The following is a 16,728-nucleotide window of genomic DNA, read 5'->3' as shown; positions in this document are numbered from 1 at the left end:
TTTTCCAGACGGATCTATTTTCAAACCTTAAAGCTGTTGATATCAGTGCACCGCTGTAGAAGTGTACGGAAATTAAACAAAAAACAACTGTGATGCAAAAACGCACATTTTTTTGGAAGAAGAAATAATAGTAGCATGAATAAAACACAGAAACCATACATTTATTAAGTTAAATAGTGCGAATTCTGCGGAACTTCCACAAGTTTCCGGCGGAGGAATACTTGCCTACGTCACAATGTACTGACTACGTCACAAAGGCAGTCCCGTTTGAGCCTACGTCACAAAGGCGAGGTGATATAAGGAACCCTTGGCAGACGCTGGCTTAGTTGTTGTTGAAGAGTGGAAGGGGAAGGAGCGGAGACTTCGAGCAGCAGAAAATCCTCAACATTCGCAGTTATTTTTTGTTGTTTCAGCGTTCCGTCTTACTCAAAACCATCGCTTTCTTCTGTCAGCTACTTTTACGCGTTTTGCGAACCTGCCCCTATATGAAGGTATTTATAACTAGCTACAATACTGTGCTATTGTGCCTCCCTGTTTCTTAGTTATATATGTATTTCTTTGTATATATTAGTAGAGAACGCAGCGGCTGCCTTTAGTTTTCTCAGTGGGTTGGGATTCTGTTTAATGAGCACAGTGAAAGTATCGGTATCAGCCAGTTTAAAACTAAGCGAGTTCGCTAGAAAACCAAGTGGGAGAAACTATAGCTATTATATATTTAATCGCTTATGGTACGTGATATTGTGCGACTTAAACGCGCTGTTAGTGTGGGTTTATTTGCCACGTCTCGCCGGGCTTAGCGATAGTCTACAAAATGGCGCCTGCTGGTTCTTAGGTGGGCGTGGCTTAGGCTGCCGGTCGCCATTTTAAACTCTATGAAATTCCTTCCAAATTCAAGATGGCTGCCCAACCTTTTATGGGCGGGGCTAGAATGTTCTCGTAAATCTGTATGACGATACCTGTGGTTATTTCTAAGATTAACCACAATGTAATATGAGCGTCTAGTACAATGTAGGCGTATTCTATTGTCCTGAATTTTTTTTCAGCCCCTTTTCTTTCTAATCATTTATACCGAATTAACTTAATGATCATGGCTATTTATAAAACCCAGATTTCAAATGGGCTTTATTTCCCTTGCTGTGGGGAAGGGTTCCTAATGCAGATTTCATGGTAAAGGTATAGGACCTGTTATTCAGAATACTTGGGACCAAGGGTATTCTGGATTAGGGGTCTTTCTATAATTTGTATCCCCATAACTAGTCTATTAAAAAATCAATAAAACATGAATTAAACCAATAGGATTGTTTTGCATCCAATAAGGATTAATTATATCTTAGTTGGGATCAAGTTTAAAATAGTCTGAGACAAGCTTTCCGTAACTCGGAGCTTTCTGGATAATGGGCTTCCAGATAACTGATCCCATACCTGTATAACTTTTCTAAATATAGGTCCGGGGCTTCTAAGGCACAGTAGCACAGTGTTGCATTGTAATTAAATATGTTAAGTTGTGCTGTAAAAGTAGCTGACAGTATTTCTTCTTTGATGCCATTGGATTCAGAATGGACGGCAAAAAGACCGGATCAACGTCATGCATTGCTGGACTGCAATTACTCAACTACATACTCGCTAATGAACGGACATTCCACTTTTTTTTTACTTATTATTCTCAGTTGAGATTTTTTTTACTTTTTATTACTTCTCAGTTGAGATTGGTAATATTGTATTGTCGTACTTTGTGCTGCTTTTCATATGTATTTTTGTTTGTTTTATTCAGCTGTGTTCATATAGGAATAGTATGCGCATGTTTGATATTTGATATAATTTTCTTATCCTTTCAGATGATATCGGCCTCACTAACCATTAGTCTTTTTTACCTAAACCAGATCCCTCTATTGTCTATAAGAGACATGTCCCGTATGTCAAAGGGATGCTGCAGTAGCGGTCTTAATCAGCTTGTGTTACTATAGCAATATTTAACATGTCATTCCCCTGATTTTTATTTTAGTCCACAGTTCACCCTTTTTTCCATTAAATGGGATTATTTTTCAGATGTTAACCAAGTTTGCTTCCATTTTGTTCAGTTGTCATTGGATAGCTTCTTTTGATACCTCATCTTCAATGCAGCTTGGTCCCTGTGATGGCAGTGTACTGTCAGTCCCGTGGTAAGCAATAACCCCACCCCTTACATTACATTTTTTGGCCCAATTAAGCCCACATTTGAATTAAACTAAACCAGCCTGTTCATAACCGTTTTACCTACTCCCTCTTCTGTAGGATTTGCACCACTAATAGAAATGATTGAATTCTTGCCACTAAGCAGTGTATTGTAGTCTCTTGGAGAGTTGTGGCAAGACTTTCTTTAAAATAACACATTCTACAATAATGCTAACAATTGTTAGTAGTATAGTTCCACATTACTCATTATAAGCAGTATAGGGACCCTGTAAACAAGTTTACTAGTAATTACTTCAAGTTTTGTCATGCAGTTTCTTCAATTATGCTGTTGCATTCTTGCTTGAGTAGAAACTTAATGAAATCTGTAATATTAATGCGTTCAGCTGTTCCCAGTGTTTCCGTAGGTAGTTTTTTTTTTCAGATAGTAATGGTTTTGAGTGACTTGTGACATCTGCAAAGTCTTAAATGTATTTACAAGTAAGAATTGATTGTATCAGATTATCATTTTATGTGTAACAATTTTCAAAATTAAATTTACAGATTGATTTGTTTCGTCTCATTTTATTTTTTGTTGGTTATAAACACTTTCTAGTAACTGTGTTTCAGATGAGTATGAAGTGCCCTGGAAAAAACAGCACCTTCTCTCAGCTTCTTACTCTGAATTGGCTCCACTAAATGCTAAGTACACAAATGATGGTTCTCACTAGTAAACAATATGTAATACAATATAACCCGGTTATTTCCGTATAGATTTCTCCTTTCATGATCAAATGATAGGATTTCTATGATACAGACCTGGGTTACAGAATGACTGAAATATCCTAATACTACAGGAAAGTGTGGTAATATCTGAACATTGCTTTCATTTCCTTGGGCAGGTTGCGCATCCTAAGTGGAGGTGAAAAGTCCAAAAAGACTAAAGTGGGCTGAATCTGAGCGAATTCTGCTAGGCAGAAGGCAGTTTGCGTACATCCAGTTCCAGGAAGGTTATAACACTTTTGTCAGGGTTTGGCCTCTGTGCCAGCGGTTCTTTTGCTGGGTAAGGTCTCCTAAGCCCTGCACAAGGTACATGTATACAACTCAAAGGGAATGCACTGTTTCAGCTCGAGGATGTGTATGCATACCTTTATATGTTCCTTAGTCATGGTCTGCACATGCAATGCTGGCTGTATGACTACAGGGAACCCCTTGACCAAGTATATATTTAATAGTTTTAGAACAAATGTGTTGCTGCTTTGGTTTATAGCAGTGCTTGAATTTGTATGCAGAATATTACTGGACCATGCCAGCTGGTTAACTTTGCAAACTTGCATGACAATTGTGTAACCATGCACAGAAACAAATTAAGCATCGTAAACATATTTGCATTACAACATACTTGCATAAAAAGTACCCTCCAACAGTTATCCTTTCTCTCTTTCTGGTCTCCTTGGTTATAAATTCCTCTCAAGAACATAACTATCCTGATCTGCGTAAGCAAGACTTGACGAATACTTGACATCAATTTTGTTGTGGTATCTTGAGGTCTTTGTAAAAGCAACTACAAGGTAAAACAGTGGGGCAAAGCAGTGCATGAAGGAAAATGGGGGGGGGGTGAGATGCTAAAGACTACAAGTATAGAAGGAAAACAATATACACATTTCATGTAGTTGACAGATGTCTCTGTGGGCGTTTTGTACCTAACACTTTACAAAAACATGCCAATCACCTGAATTTAGTTTTTCTTTAGTAGTTAACATTTTCGTCTGATGCCACACACCATGCAAGGGTTTTGTATGTGTCTAAACATAACTTTCCTTTTACTTGACCAGTGATCCCCCAACCAGTGGCTCGTGAGCAGCATGTTACTCACAACCCCTTGGATGTTGCTCCCAGTGGCTTAATACAGGTGCTCATTTTTAAATTTCTGGTAAGAAAGGCAAGTGTATTTGGCACCCTTATGAACCTTTTTCATGCTTGTGTTGCTCCCCCAACACTTTTTCCATTTAAATGTGGGTTGTATGTATAAAAGGTCCCTGCATTAGACTATATTTGAGTATTAAAAGTGCTCAGTTTGTGCTAAATACATTAGCTGCTGCTTGGCCATAGAAGCAGCCATTCATGGTAAATTGGCCTTCATGGTCTTAGGTTTACCTAAAAGATCACAATGGCAACAGAAGTTTTTATCCCTTGAGTGATATGTCAATACTCGGTGTAAAAAAAAAAAAACCTGGTTTGGGTGAGAACTAAAAATACCGGAATGCTTTTTTTATTTCTACCAATGTAGACTATTTCATCTGCTTTCTGAGAGGACTTGAGCTTGTGCCATTGCTACAGATGCCAACAGCAGCCTTCAGTTTGGGGTGGTCTGTTTGGTAAAGATCATGCAACCAATTCACTCAGGACCACAGGTATGGGAACATGAAAGGGAGATATCTCGGTGCTTTACGGACATTGTTTCGAACAATCTCATTTTTTAATTTCTGGTAAGAAAGGCAAGTTTTGGTTGCATAAAAACCAAGTATAATGCCAAACAGCATACTGTAGGCTGCCAGTCTACATAGGAGCTATTAAGTAGCCGATTATAGTTCTTTATTGGCACCCTTCTGAACCTTTTTCATGCTTGTGTTGCTCCTACAACACTTTTTCCATTTAAATGTTGCTCACCTGTGTAAAAGGTCCCTGCATTAGACTGTATTTGAATATTAAAAGTACTCAGTTTGTGCTAAAAGCATTAATTGCTGCTTGACCATAAAGGCAGCCATTTGTGGTAAATTGGCCTTCATGGTCTCAGGTTTACCTAGAAGATCACAATGGCAACAGAAGTACTTTCATCCCTTGATTGAAATACCAAGTTGGTATAAAAAAGAAAAAAAACTGGTTTGGGTGAGAACTAAAAATACCGGAATGTTTTTTTTATTTCTGCCAATGTAGACTATTTCATCTGCTTTCTGAGAGGACTTGAGCTTGTGCCATTCCTACAGATGCCAACAGCAGCCTTCAGTTTGGGGTGGTCTGTTTGGTAAAGATCATGCAACCAGTTCACTCAAGACCACAGGTATGGGAACATGAAAGGGAGATATCTCAGTGCTTTACAGACACAAATGTTTAGAACAATCTTCCAATGAATTATAATTGTTCAAGCAACTTTGTGATACTGCATCATTGTGTGCATCTGTAAATGAGTATTAAGAGTTTTATGAGTGATGAGAAGGTTTTGTGAATATAGACAACATACCGTATGTAGGTCTCTGTTGTGTATATAATGATTTGCCCATTGAAGTGGCATATTAAAGGGGTCTAGAGAAAAAAAAAAACTATTTTCAATGCAAGAGGGGCTAGGTGCTATTTTACTGATCATAATTTATATTAAGTACATTTTAACTCAACACCCAGGGTCAAGCTTTCTGCTGCCTGTTCCAACTACAAGAAGACTCCATTTGCTCATATTCCTGCATCAGGGATTTTTTCCCTCTCAAAGGCTGGATGTGCAGCAGCTGAACTGTTTATCAAATATGTGCTTAGTAGTCGCAAGTCTGAAGAAGTTGAATAGTGGGGTAAGTTTAAAAAACAAACAAAAAAAAAATGAAAAGCAAGGAATGTGTTAGAAGGATTATATGCAAGGAAAGCAAAACACATGGAAGGTGGGCAAACCTTTTGTGGATCAGTAATGTATAGGGTTCCTTGGTTTCCAAAATGTCATATTATTTTATGCCACTTAGTTGACTGAATATTAATTTCTAGGCCTGGGAAATGCAGTTATATGCAAACAATATCATGTGTACCCCAGTCTTATAGGTGGCAAGGATGGTGTAACAATGATATGCAAGCAAATGTCAAGGTTCAATAACTTTTAGGGTGCTTACTGGAACCTGTGAATGGTTACTCTGAATTCACTTAGGTTTCCCAAAACATGAAACTCGAACACTGAAATTATGTGAATTTCATATTGACAGAATTGTAAATTATTGTGAGTATCTCTTAACTTTGGAGAGAAACAAATGTAATGGGAATATAAAAAGTGTAAAGCATATAGACCATAATTTTCCTTAAGCAAGAATACTAAAATACAAGGTCTTAATGTAGTTGCAGCACACAAGGTATACCCAAGTACACAAGCACTTTGTTAATACCTGAAAAGGGAAGCTTAAAAATACTGAAACCCTGATAAACTGGGTAACTCTTTCCTAGAACACTGTTTTCCTTGTAGTGATGTGTAATATTGCCACTAACAGGCAATGTAATAAATAATCTTCCATTGAATAGGACCATCACAACTTTGCAGCTCCAGGGCACACAAGGTGCTTACACCATCACCGTGCCAGAGCATTATAAATAATTTTAAGCACGAGTATGTAACAAAAGAGTATCTTTTTACTTCTGTTTGTCTATACAATTATTAGTGTCATGGGCTTTTTTCTGCTCTAACACTACAAACACTATCTTAAGAGAATGCTACCAGAATCTAGTGCAAACTGAAACACTACCCTTATTTAAATAATGCATGTGCATATGGAGATTATTTTATGAAATTATTGAAACCTATACTTATGCAATACAGAACACTGAACTACAGATAGAGATTATTTAATTACTGAATGTATGCATGGAATTTATAAAGCAAGGTGGGAAACACATTTTATTTTTAAACGTTATCACAAAAGCCATGTATAATTTATATGTGTAGTTGTTTGATTCAGCCAGTGGCTGCTAATATTTTTACAAAATGTGATCACTTTAGACTTAAGGTCCCCATACACGGGCCGATTCTAGCTGCCGATATCGGTCCCTTAGACCGGTTCGGCAGTGGCAGCTAATTGGGCCGTGTACGGGCACTACCGACGGGCCTGCCCGACCGATATCTGGCCTGAAATCGGCCAGATCTTCATCGGGCAGGTTAGAAAATCTAGTCGGATCGGGGACCGCATTGGCTCGTTGATATGGTCCCCAGACTGACTTCCTATGCCCATCGTTATAATTCGATCGTTTGGCCCCAGGACCAAACAATCAAATTATCCTGGATTCTCCCAATATCACCCACCAGTGATGGGGTATGGGGACCTTTAGATGTCCTTGTAATAGATTTTTATTTTTAATTCTGCCTATTTAAAAGTGGATAATTGTTCCTGCGTCTCTAGATAAAGATCCACCAAAGACGCATTTTATCCCGGAATTAAATGCTAATTAACAACTCTTAACAGTCAAGCAATGGAATTAGAAATGCAACTCCACATTATTACAATTGTATAGTGTTGTGGAATTATTTTATTTTATGTTGGTTGAACTAATATTGTGCTGCTTGATCTTTTCAGCACAAGATAAATAATTCCAGGACCTAGGGGCCTAATAAATCTATTAATCAGGTTTGGCCTTTTTGCTTCAGTTAACATTTAGGAGGTAAATCTGTGTTCTACTATGTATTTGCTAAATCTTTTTACTGTAGTGGGAAGCCTCCGGAAACACTGGCCACAGCTGAGAAAATGGAATAGTAAAGAAGTACTAGCAAAATGTCTAGAAATATACTATAAAACAAGGCTAAATGCCTTGTGGGTGTTTGCTTTGACTTTCCATACAGTATTCAGAAGATGCGCAGGACTCAAAAGCAGACACTTCTCCTTAGTTCCAATGACAAAGGAGGTGTAAGCAGGGGCGTTTGCATATGGAGATTATTTTATGAAATTATTGAAACCTATACTTATGCAATACAGAACACTGAACTACAGATAGAGATTATTTAATTCCTGAATGTATGCATGGAATTTACAAAGCAAGGTGTAATAAAAGCCATGTATAATTTATATGTGTAGTTGTTTTATCCAGCGCTTACCTCTCCAGCGCAGGAGCGGGTCCGGGGGCGGTCTGATCGCTAGTGCAGAGAGCGCAATTGCGCTCTCTGCACTAGAAGAGCCGAATTTCCGGTTTAAAAACCGTAAATTCGGCTCTTAAAGTTACCAGGAGCGGCTTTTTGCCGCCCCTTGTAACTGGGGCGCTTCTGCCGCCTGAGGCGAGTTTCTCAACTCGCCTAATGGCAGAGGCGCCCCTGGGTGTAAGAAAAATACATATAGGTAAAATAATTTCTGTAATCAGATACACCATTTAAAATTTAAATGGCAGTAGAAAATTGTGCCCTTGTGGGTGTTTGCTCCGAGTTAAAAGAATTCCAGTTATAAGGTATGCTATTTTTTAATAGAAGTCAAAAATGGGGTATTTGTGGGTTTTTGTTCTGATTCTCCCAACAGTATTGTGAAAAAGCAAAGAACTCACTGAATGGAATGGAATGGAAACTCAAAAGACTAAAATCAGAAGAGGACACTGTCTATTATGAAAAAAATTACCTGCATTTTCTTTGGGTGTTTCATCTGAGTTCCAAACAGTTTTGAGATCAAGTCAAGCACTCTACCCAACGACAAAATGAAAAATCTTTGGTATCCATTCTCTTGAGCTCTCACAACAGCTCATACAAATGACACAAAAAACCAGTTTGAAGTCATGAGAGGGTCGTATTGTAAGAAAGAATTTTCCTATATTTTTTTTTTTTTGCGAATGTAAGACTTGTGGAGTCTAGTGGAGATGTGTTGAATTTTCTGTTGGATACCTATACTTCTTTTATCAGCCAGTGATATAAAAATGTAAAACAGAACACTATGGTCAAAAGAATTCCTATATTTAGGAATGCTATTTTTTTTAATGTAAGTAAAACATTGTATCCTTCTGCTGATATAATGTGAGAAAGCAAAGAACTCAACTCATATGCAGAGCGGAAACTCATCTAAATGGTCAGGAGAGGACAACGTTTTGTAAAAAAGGATTATCTTGCAGTTTTTTTATATTTGAGACTTGTCTAGTCTTCTAGAGATGTGTTGTATTTTGTATGGTATGCCTGTACTTCTTTTATCAGCTCATGACAAAGTAGAAGAAGGAATGTCAAACAGGACCCAATGGTCAATACAATTCCTATTGTTAGGTATGCTATTTTTTAATAGAATTAAAGCATTGTGTATTTGTGGCTGTTTTTTTCTGAATGTCCCGACAGTTTTGTGAGAAAGCAAACAAGTCTACTCACAGGCATAGCGGAAACTCATCTAAATGGTCAGGAGAGGACATCGTCTTGTAAGAAAGGATTATCTTGCAGATTTTTTTATATTTAAGACTTGTGAAGTCTTCTGGAGATGTGTTGTACTTTGTGTTGTCTGCCTGTACCTCTTTTATCAGCCCGTGACAAAGTAGAAGAAGAAATGTCAAAGAGAACCAAATGGTCAAAAGAATTCCTATTATTAGGTATGCTTTTTTTTACTGGCATTAAAGTATTGTTTCTTTGTGGATGTTTTTTTTCTCAATGTCCCAACAGTTTTTTCAGAAAGCAAAGAACTCTACTCATAGGCATAGCGGAAATTCATTGAAATGGTCAGGAGAGGACATCGTCTTGTAAGAAAGGATTATCTTGCAGTTTTTTCATATTTTAGACTGGTGAAGTCTGCTGGAGATGTGTTGTATTTTGTGTTGTCTGCCTGTACCTCTTTTATCAGCCCGTGACAAAGTAGAAGAAGAAATGTCAAAGAGAACCTAATGGCCAAAAGAATTCCTATTATTAGGTATGCTTTTTTTTACTGGCATTAAAGTATTGTTTCTTTGTGGATGTTTTTTTTCTGAATTTCCCAACAGTTTGGTGAGAAAGCAAAGAACTCAACTCATAGGCATAGCGGAAACTCATCTATATGGTCAGGAGAGGACATCATCTTGTAAGGAAGGATTATCTTGCAGATTTTTTAAGACTTGTCTACTCTTCTGGAGATGTGTTGTATTTTGTATGGTATGCCTGTACCTCTTTTATCAGCCCGTGACAAAGTAGAAGAAGAAATGTCAAAGAGAACTTAATGGTCAAAAGAATTCCTATTATTAGGTATGCTCTTTTTTTACTGGCATTAAAGTATTGTTTCTTTGTGGATGTTTTTTTTTTCTCAATTTCCCAACAGTTTTGTGAGAAAGCAAAGAACTCTACTCACAGGCATAGCGGAAACTCATCTAAATGGTCAAGAGAGGACATCGTCTTTTAAGAAAGGATTATCTTGCAGTTTTCTGGAATTTAAGACTTTGAAATGTTTTGCATTTTATATGCTACATTATGTCCTTTTGGATGTTTTTTTTTTGAATTTCTCAACAGTTTTGTGAGAAAGCAAAGAACTCTACTCACAGGCATAGCGGAAACTCATCTAAATGGTCAGGAAAGGACATTGTCTTGTAAGAGAGGATTATCTTGCAGTTTTTTCATATTTAAGACTTGTGAAGTCTTCTGGAGATGTGTTGTACTTTGTGTTGTCTGCCTGTACCTCTTTTATCAGCCCGTGACAAAGTAGAAGAAGAAATGTCAAAGAGAACCTAATAGTCAAAAGAATTCCTATTATTAGGTATGCTTTTTTTTACTGGCATTAAAGTATTGTTTCTTTGTGGATGTTTTTTTTCTCAATTTCCCAACAGTTTTGTGAGAAAGCAAAGAACTCTACTCATAGGCATAGCGGAAACTCATCTAAATGGTCAGGAGAGGACATCGTCTTGTAAGGAAGGATTATCTTGCAGATTTTTTTATATTTAAGACTTGTCTACTCTTCTGGAGATGTCTTGTATTTTGTATGGTATGCCTGTACCTCTTTTATCAGCCCGTGACAAAGTAGAAGAAGAAATGGCAAAGAGAACCTAATGGTCAAAGGAATTCCTATTATTAGGTATGCTCTTTTTTTACTGGCATTAAAGTATTGTTTCTTTGTGGATGTTTTTTTTCTCAATTTCCCAACAGTTTTGTGAGAAAGCAAAGAACTCAACTCATAGGCATAGCGGAAACTCATCTAAATGGTCAGGAGAGGACATCATCTTGTAAGGAAGGATTATCTTGCAGATTTTTTAAGACTTGTCTACTCTTCTGGAGATGTGTTGTATTTTGTATGGTATGCCTGTACCTCTTTTATCAGCCCGTGACAAAGTAGAAGAAGAAATGTCAAAGAGAACTTAATGGTCAAAAGAATTCCTATTATTAGGTATGCTCTTTTTTTACTGGCATTAAAGTATTGTTTCTTTGTGGATGTTGTTTTTCTCAATTTCCCAACAGTTTTGTGAGAAAGCAAAGAACTCAACTCATAGGCATAGCGGAAACTCATCTATATGGTCAGGAGAGGACAACGTCTTGTAAGAAAGGATTATCTTTCAATTTTCTGGAATTTAAGACTTGGAAATGTGTTGCATTTTGTATCTTGTGGCTGTACTTCTTTTATCAGCCCGTGACAATTTAGAAGAAAAAAGTGTCAAGGAGATCCATATACAACGAAAGACTTCCTATAATTAGGTATGCTATTTCTTTAATGGCAGTAAAGCATTGTGTCTTTGTGGATGTTTTTTTTCTGAATTTCTCAACAGTTTTGTGAGAAAGCAAAGAACTCTACTTATAGGCATAGCGGAAATTCATTGAAATGGTCAGGAGAGGACATCGTCTTGTAAGAAAGGATTATCTTGCAGTTTTTTCATATTTAAGACTTGTGAAGTCTTCTGGAGATGTGTTGTACTTTGGGTTGTCTGCCTGTACTTCTTTTATCAGCCCGTGACAAAGTAGAAGAAGAAAAGTTAAAGAGAACCTAATGGTCAAAAGAATTCCTATTATTAGGTATGCTTTTTTTTACTGGCATTAAAGTATTGTTTCTTTGTGGATGTTTTTTTTCTGAATTTCCCAACAGTTTGGTGAGAAAGCAAAGAACTCTACTCATAGGCATAGTGGAAACTCATTGAAATGGTCAGGAGAGGACAACAACTTGTAAGAAAGGATTATCTTGCAGTTTTCTGGAATTTAAGACTTTGAAATGTTTTGCATTTTGTATGCTACATTATGTCCTTTTGGATGTTTTTTTTTCTGAATTTCTCAACAGTTTTGTGAGAAAGTAAAGAACTCTACTCACAGGCATAGCGGAAACTTATCTAAATGGTCAGGAAAGGTAGTCTTGTAAGAGAGGATTATCTTGCAGTTTTTTCATATTTAAGACTTGTGAAGTCTTCTGGAGATGTGTTGTACTTTGTGTTGTCTGCCTGTACCTCTTTTATCAGCCCGTGACAAAGTAGAAGAAGAAATGTCAAAGAGAACCTAATGGTCAAAAGAATTCCTATTATTAGGTATGCTTTTTTTTACTGGCATTAAAGTATTGTTTCTTTGTGGATGTTTTTTTTCTGAATTTCCCAACAGTTTGGTGAGAAAGCAAAGAACTCAACTCATAGGCATAACGGAAACTCATCTATATGGTCAGATGAGGACAACAACTTGTAAGAAAGGATTATCTTGCAGTTTTCTGGAATTTAAGACTTTGAAATGTTTTGCATTTTGTATGCTACATTATGTCCTTTTGGATGTTTTTTTTTCTGAATTTCTCAACAGTTTTGTGAGAAAGCAAAGAACTCTACTCATAGGCATAGTGGAAACTCATCTATATGGTCAGGAGAGGACAACGTCTTGTAAGAAAGGATTATCTTTCAATTTTCTGGAATTTAAGACTTGGAAATGTGTTGCATTTTGTATCTTGTGCCTGTACTTCTTTTATCAGCCCGTGACAATTTAGAAGAAAAAAGTGTCAAGGAGATCCATATATAACGAAAGACTTCCTATAATTAGGTATGCTATTTCTTTAATGGCAGTAAAGCATTGTGTCTTTGTGGATGTTTTTTTTCTGAATTTCCCAACAGTTTTGTGAGAAAGCAAAGAACTCTACTCACAGGCATAGCGGAAACTCATCTAAATGGTCAGGAGAGGACATCATCTTGTAAGGAAGGATTGTCTTGCAGATTTTTTTTATATTTAAGACTTGTCCACTCTTCTGGAGATGTGTTGTATTTTGTATGGTATGCCTGTACCTCTTTTATCAGCCCGTGACAAAGTAGAAGAAGAAAAGTTAAAGAGAACCTAATGGTCAAAAGAATTCCTATTATTAGGTATGTTTTTTTTTACTGGCATTAAAGTATTGTTTCTTTGTGGATGTTTTTTTTCTGAATTTCCCAACAGTTTGGTGAGAAAGCAAAGAACTCTACTCATAGGCATAGTGGAAACTCATTGAAATGGTCAGGAGAGGACAACGTCTTGTAAGAAAGGATTATCTTTCAATTTTCTGGAATTTAAGACTTGGAAATGTGTTGCATTTTGTATCTTGCCTGTACTTCTTTTATCAGCCCGTGACAATTTAGAAGAAAAAAGTGTCAAAGAGATCCATATATAACGAAAGACTTCCTATAATTAGGTATGCTATTTCTTTAATGGCATTAAAGTATTGTTTCTTTGTGGATGTTTTTTTTTCTCAATTTCCCAACAGTTTTGTGAGAAAGCAAAGAACTCTACTCACAGGCATAGCGGAAACTCATCTAAATGGTCAGGAGAGGACATCGTCTTGTAAGGAAGGATTATCTTGCAGATTTTTTTATATTTAAGACTTGTCTACTCTTCGGGAGATGTGTTGTATTTTGTATGGTATGCCTGTACCTCTTTTTTCAGCCCCTGTATGGTATGCCTGTACCTCTTTTATCAGCCCGTGACAAAGTAGAAGAAGAAATGTCAAAGAGAACCTAATGGTCAAAAGAATTCCTATTATTAGGTATGCTCTTTTTTTACTGGCATTAAAGTATTGTTTCTTTGTGGATGTTTTTTTTCTCAATTTCCCAACAGTTTTGTCAGAAAGCAAAGAACTCTACTCGTAGACATAGCGGAAATTCATTGAAATGGTCAGGAGAGGACATCGTCTTGTAAGAAAGGATTATCTTGCAGTTTTTTCATATTTAAGACTTGTGAAGTCTTCTGGAGATGTGTTGTACTTTGGGTTGTCTGCCTGTACTTCTTTTATCAGCCCGTGACAAAGTAGAAGAAGAAAAGTTAAAGAGAACCTAATGGTCAAAAGAATTCCTATTATTAGGTATGCTTTTTTTTACTGGCATTAAAGTATTGTTTCTTTGTGGATGTTTTTTTTCTGAATTTCCCAACAGTTTGGTGAGAAAGCAAAGAACTCTACTCATAGGCATAGTGGAAACTCATTGAAATGGTCAGGAGAGGACAACAACTTGTAAGAAAGGATTATCTTGCAGTTTTCTGGAATTTAAGACTTTGAAATGTTTTGCATTTTGTATGCTACATTATGTCCTTTTGGATGTTTTTTTTTCTGAATTTCTCAACAGTTTTGTGAGAAAGTAAAGAACTCTACTCACAGGCATAGCGGAAACTTATCTAAATGGTCAGGAAAGGTAGTCTTGTAAGAGAGGATTATCTTGCAGTTTTTTCATATTTAAGACTTGTGAAGTCTTCTGGAGATGTGTTGTACTTTGTGTTGTCTGCCTGTACCTCTTTTATCAGCCCGTGACAAAGTAGAAGAAGAAATGTCAAAGAGAACCTAATGGTCAAAAGAATTCCTATCATTAGGTATGCTTTTTTTTACTGGCATTAAAGTATTGTTTCTTTGTGGATGTTTTTTTTCTGAATTTCCCAACAGTTTGGTGAGAAAGCAAAGAACTCAACTCATAGGCATAACGGAAACTCATCTATATGGTCAGATGAGGACAACAACTTGTAAGAAAGGATTATCTTGCAGTTTTCTGGAATTTAAGACTTTGAAATGTTTTGCATTTTGTATGCTACATTATGTCCTTTTGGATGTTTTTTTTTTCTGAATTTCTCAACAGTTTTGTGAGAAAGTAAAGAACTCTACTCACAGGCATAGCGGAAACTCATCTAAATGGTCAGGAAAGGTAGTCTTGTAAGAGAGGATTATCTTGCAGTTTTTTCATATTTAAGACTTGTCAAGTCTTCTGGAGATGTGTTGTACTTTGTGTTGTCTGCCTGTACCTCTTTTATCAGCCCGTGACAAAGTAGAAGAAGAAATGTCAAGGAGAACCTAATGGTCAAAAGAATTCCTATTATTAGGTATGCTCTTTTTTTACTTGCATTAAAGTATTGTTTCTTTGTGGATGTTTTTTTTCTCAATTTCCCAACAGTTTTGTGAGAAAGCAAAGAACTCTACTCATAGGTATAGCGGAAACTCATCTAAATGGTCAGGAGAGGACAACGTCTTGTAAGAAAGGATTATCTTTCAATTTTCTGGAATTTAAGACTTGGAAATGTGTTGCATTTTGTATCTTGTGCCTGTACTTCTTTTATCAGCCCGTGACAATTTAGAAGAAAAAAGTGTCAAGGAGATCCATATATAACGAAAGACTTCCTATAATTAGGTATGCTATTTCTTTAATGGCAGTAAAGCATTGTGTCTTTGTGGATGTTTTTTTTCTGAATTTCCCAACAGTTTTGTGAGAAAGCAAAGAACTCTACTCACAGGCATAGCGGAAACTCATCTAAATGGTCAGGAGAGGACATCATCTTGTAAGGAAGGATTGTCTTGCAGATTTTTTTTATATTTAAGACTTGTCCACTCTTCTGGAGATGTGTTGTATTTTGTATGGTATGCCTGTACCTCTTTTATCAGCCCGTGACAAAGTAGAAGAAGAAAAGTTAAAGAGAACCTAATGGTCAAAAGAATTCCTATTATTAGGTATGTTTTTTTTTACTGGCATTAAAGTATTGTTTCTTTGTGGATGTTTTTTTTCTGAATTTCCCAACAGTTTGGTGAGAAAGCAAAGAACTCTACTCATAGGCATAGTGGAAACTCATTGAAATGGTCAGGAGAGGACAACGTCTTGTAAGAAAGGATTATCTTGCAGTTTTCTGGAATTTAAGACTTTGAAATGTTTTGCATTTTGTATGCTACATTATGTCCTTTTGGATGTTTTTTTTTCTGAATTTCTCAACAGTTTTGTGAGAAAGTAAAGAACTCTACTCACAGGCATAGCGGAAACTCATCTAAATGGTCAGGAGAGGACATCGTCTTGTAAGGAAGGATTATCTTGCAGATTTTTTTATATTTAAGACTTGTCTACTCTTCTGGAGATGTGTTGTATTTTGTATGGTATGCCTGTACCTCTTTTATCAGCCCTTGTATGGTATGCCTGTACCTCTTTTATCAGCCCGTGACAAAGTAGAAGAAGAAATGTCAAAGAGAACCTAATGGTCAAAAGAATTCCTATTATTAGGTATGCTCTTTTTTTACTGGCATTAAAGTATTGTTTCTTTGTGGATGTTTTTTTTTCTCAATTTCCCAACAGTTTTGTGAGAAAGCAAAGAACTCAACTCATAGGCATAGCGGAAACTCATCTATATGGTCAGGAGAGGACAACGTCTTGTAAGAAAGGATTATCTTTCAATTTTCTGGAATTTAAGACTTGGAAATGTGTTGCATTTTGTATCTTGCCTGTACTTCTTTTATCAGCCCGTGACAATTTAGAAGAAAAAAGTGTCAAAGAGATCCATATATAACGAAAGACTTCCTATAATTAGGTATGCTATTTCTTTAATGGCAGTAAAGCATTGTGTCTTTGTGGATGTTTTTTTTCTGAATTTCCCAACAGTTTTGTGAGAAAGCAAAGAACTCTACTCACAGGCATAGCGGAAACTCATCTAAATGGTCAGGAGAGGACATTGTCTTGTAAGAGAGGATTATCTTGCAGTTTTTTCATATTTAA

General features: G+C 36.5%; 3 long non-coding RNA genes across 3 annotated transcripts; 1 reads left to right on the top strand and 2 right to left on the bottom strand.

The window, feature by feature from the left end:
- The first annotated feature begins 308 nt into the window (after positions 1–308).
- LOC105947280 lies at positions 309–7,949 on the top strand. The gene is made up of 2 exons (XR_004222312.1): positions 309–5,209; positions 5,548–7,949. It is a non-coding gene; the product is annotated as an uncharacterized LOC105947280 (long non-coding RNA).
- Positions 7,950–13,457: 5,508 nt separating this feature from the next.
- Positions 13,458–13,762, bottom strand: LOC116410348. Its single transcript, XR_004222313.1, has 2 exons — positions 13,686–13,762; positions 13,458–13,651 (listed from the first exon to the last, which is right to left on the bottom strand). It is a non-coding gene; the product is annotated as an uncharacterized LOC116410348 (long non-coding RNA).
- Positions 13,763–16,067: 2,305 nt separating this feature from the next.
- LOC116410349 lies at positions 16,068–16,238 on the bottom strand. The gene is made up of 2 exons (XR_004222314.1): positions 16,162–16,238; positions 16,068–16,127 (listed from the first exon to the last, which is right to left on the bottom strand). It is a non-coding gene; the product is annotated as an uncharacterized LOC116410349 (long non-coding RNA).
- Positions 16,239–16,728: the final 490 nt, after the last annotated feature.

Source organism: Xenopus tropicalis, chromosome 4 (assembly GCF_000004195.4).
Source record: "Xenopus tropicalis strain Nigerian chromosome 4, UCB_Xtro_10.0, whole genome shotgun sequence".
In the NCBI taxonomy this organism is placed as follows: domain Eukaryota; kingdom Metazoa; phylum Chordata; class Amphibia; order Anura; family Pipidae; genus Xenopus; species Xenopus tropicalis.
Note: the sequence above shows the minus strand (reverse complement) of the source record. Positions and strands in the feature narration are given on the sequence as shown.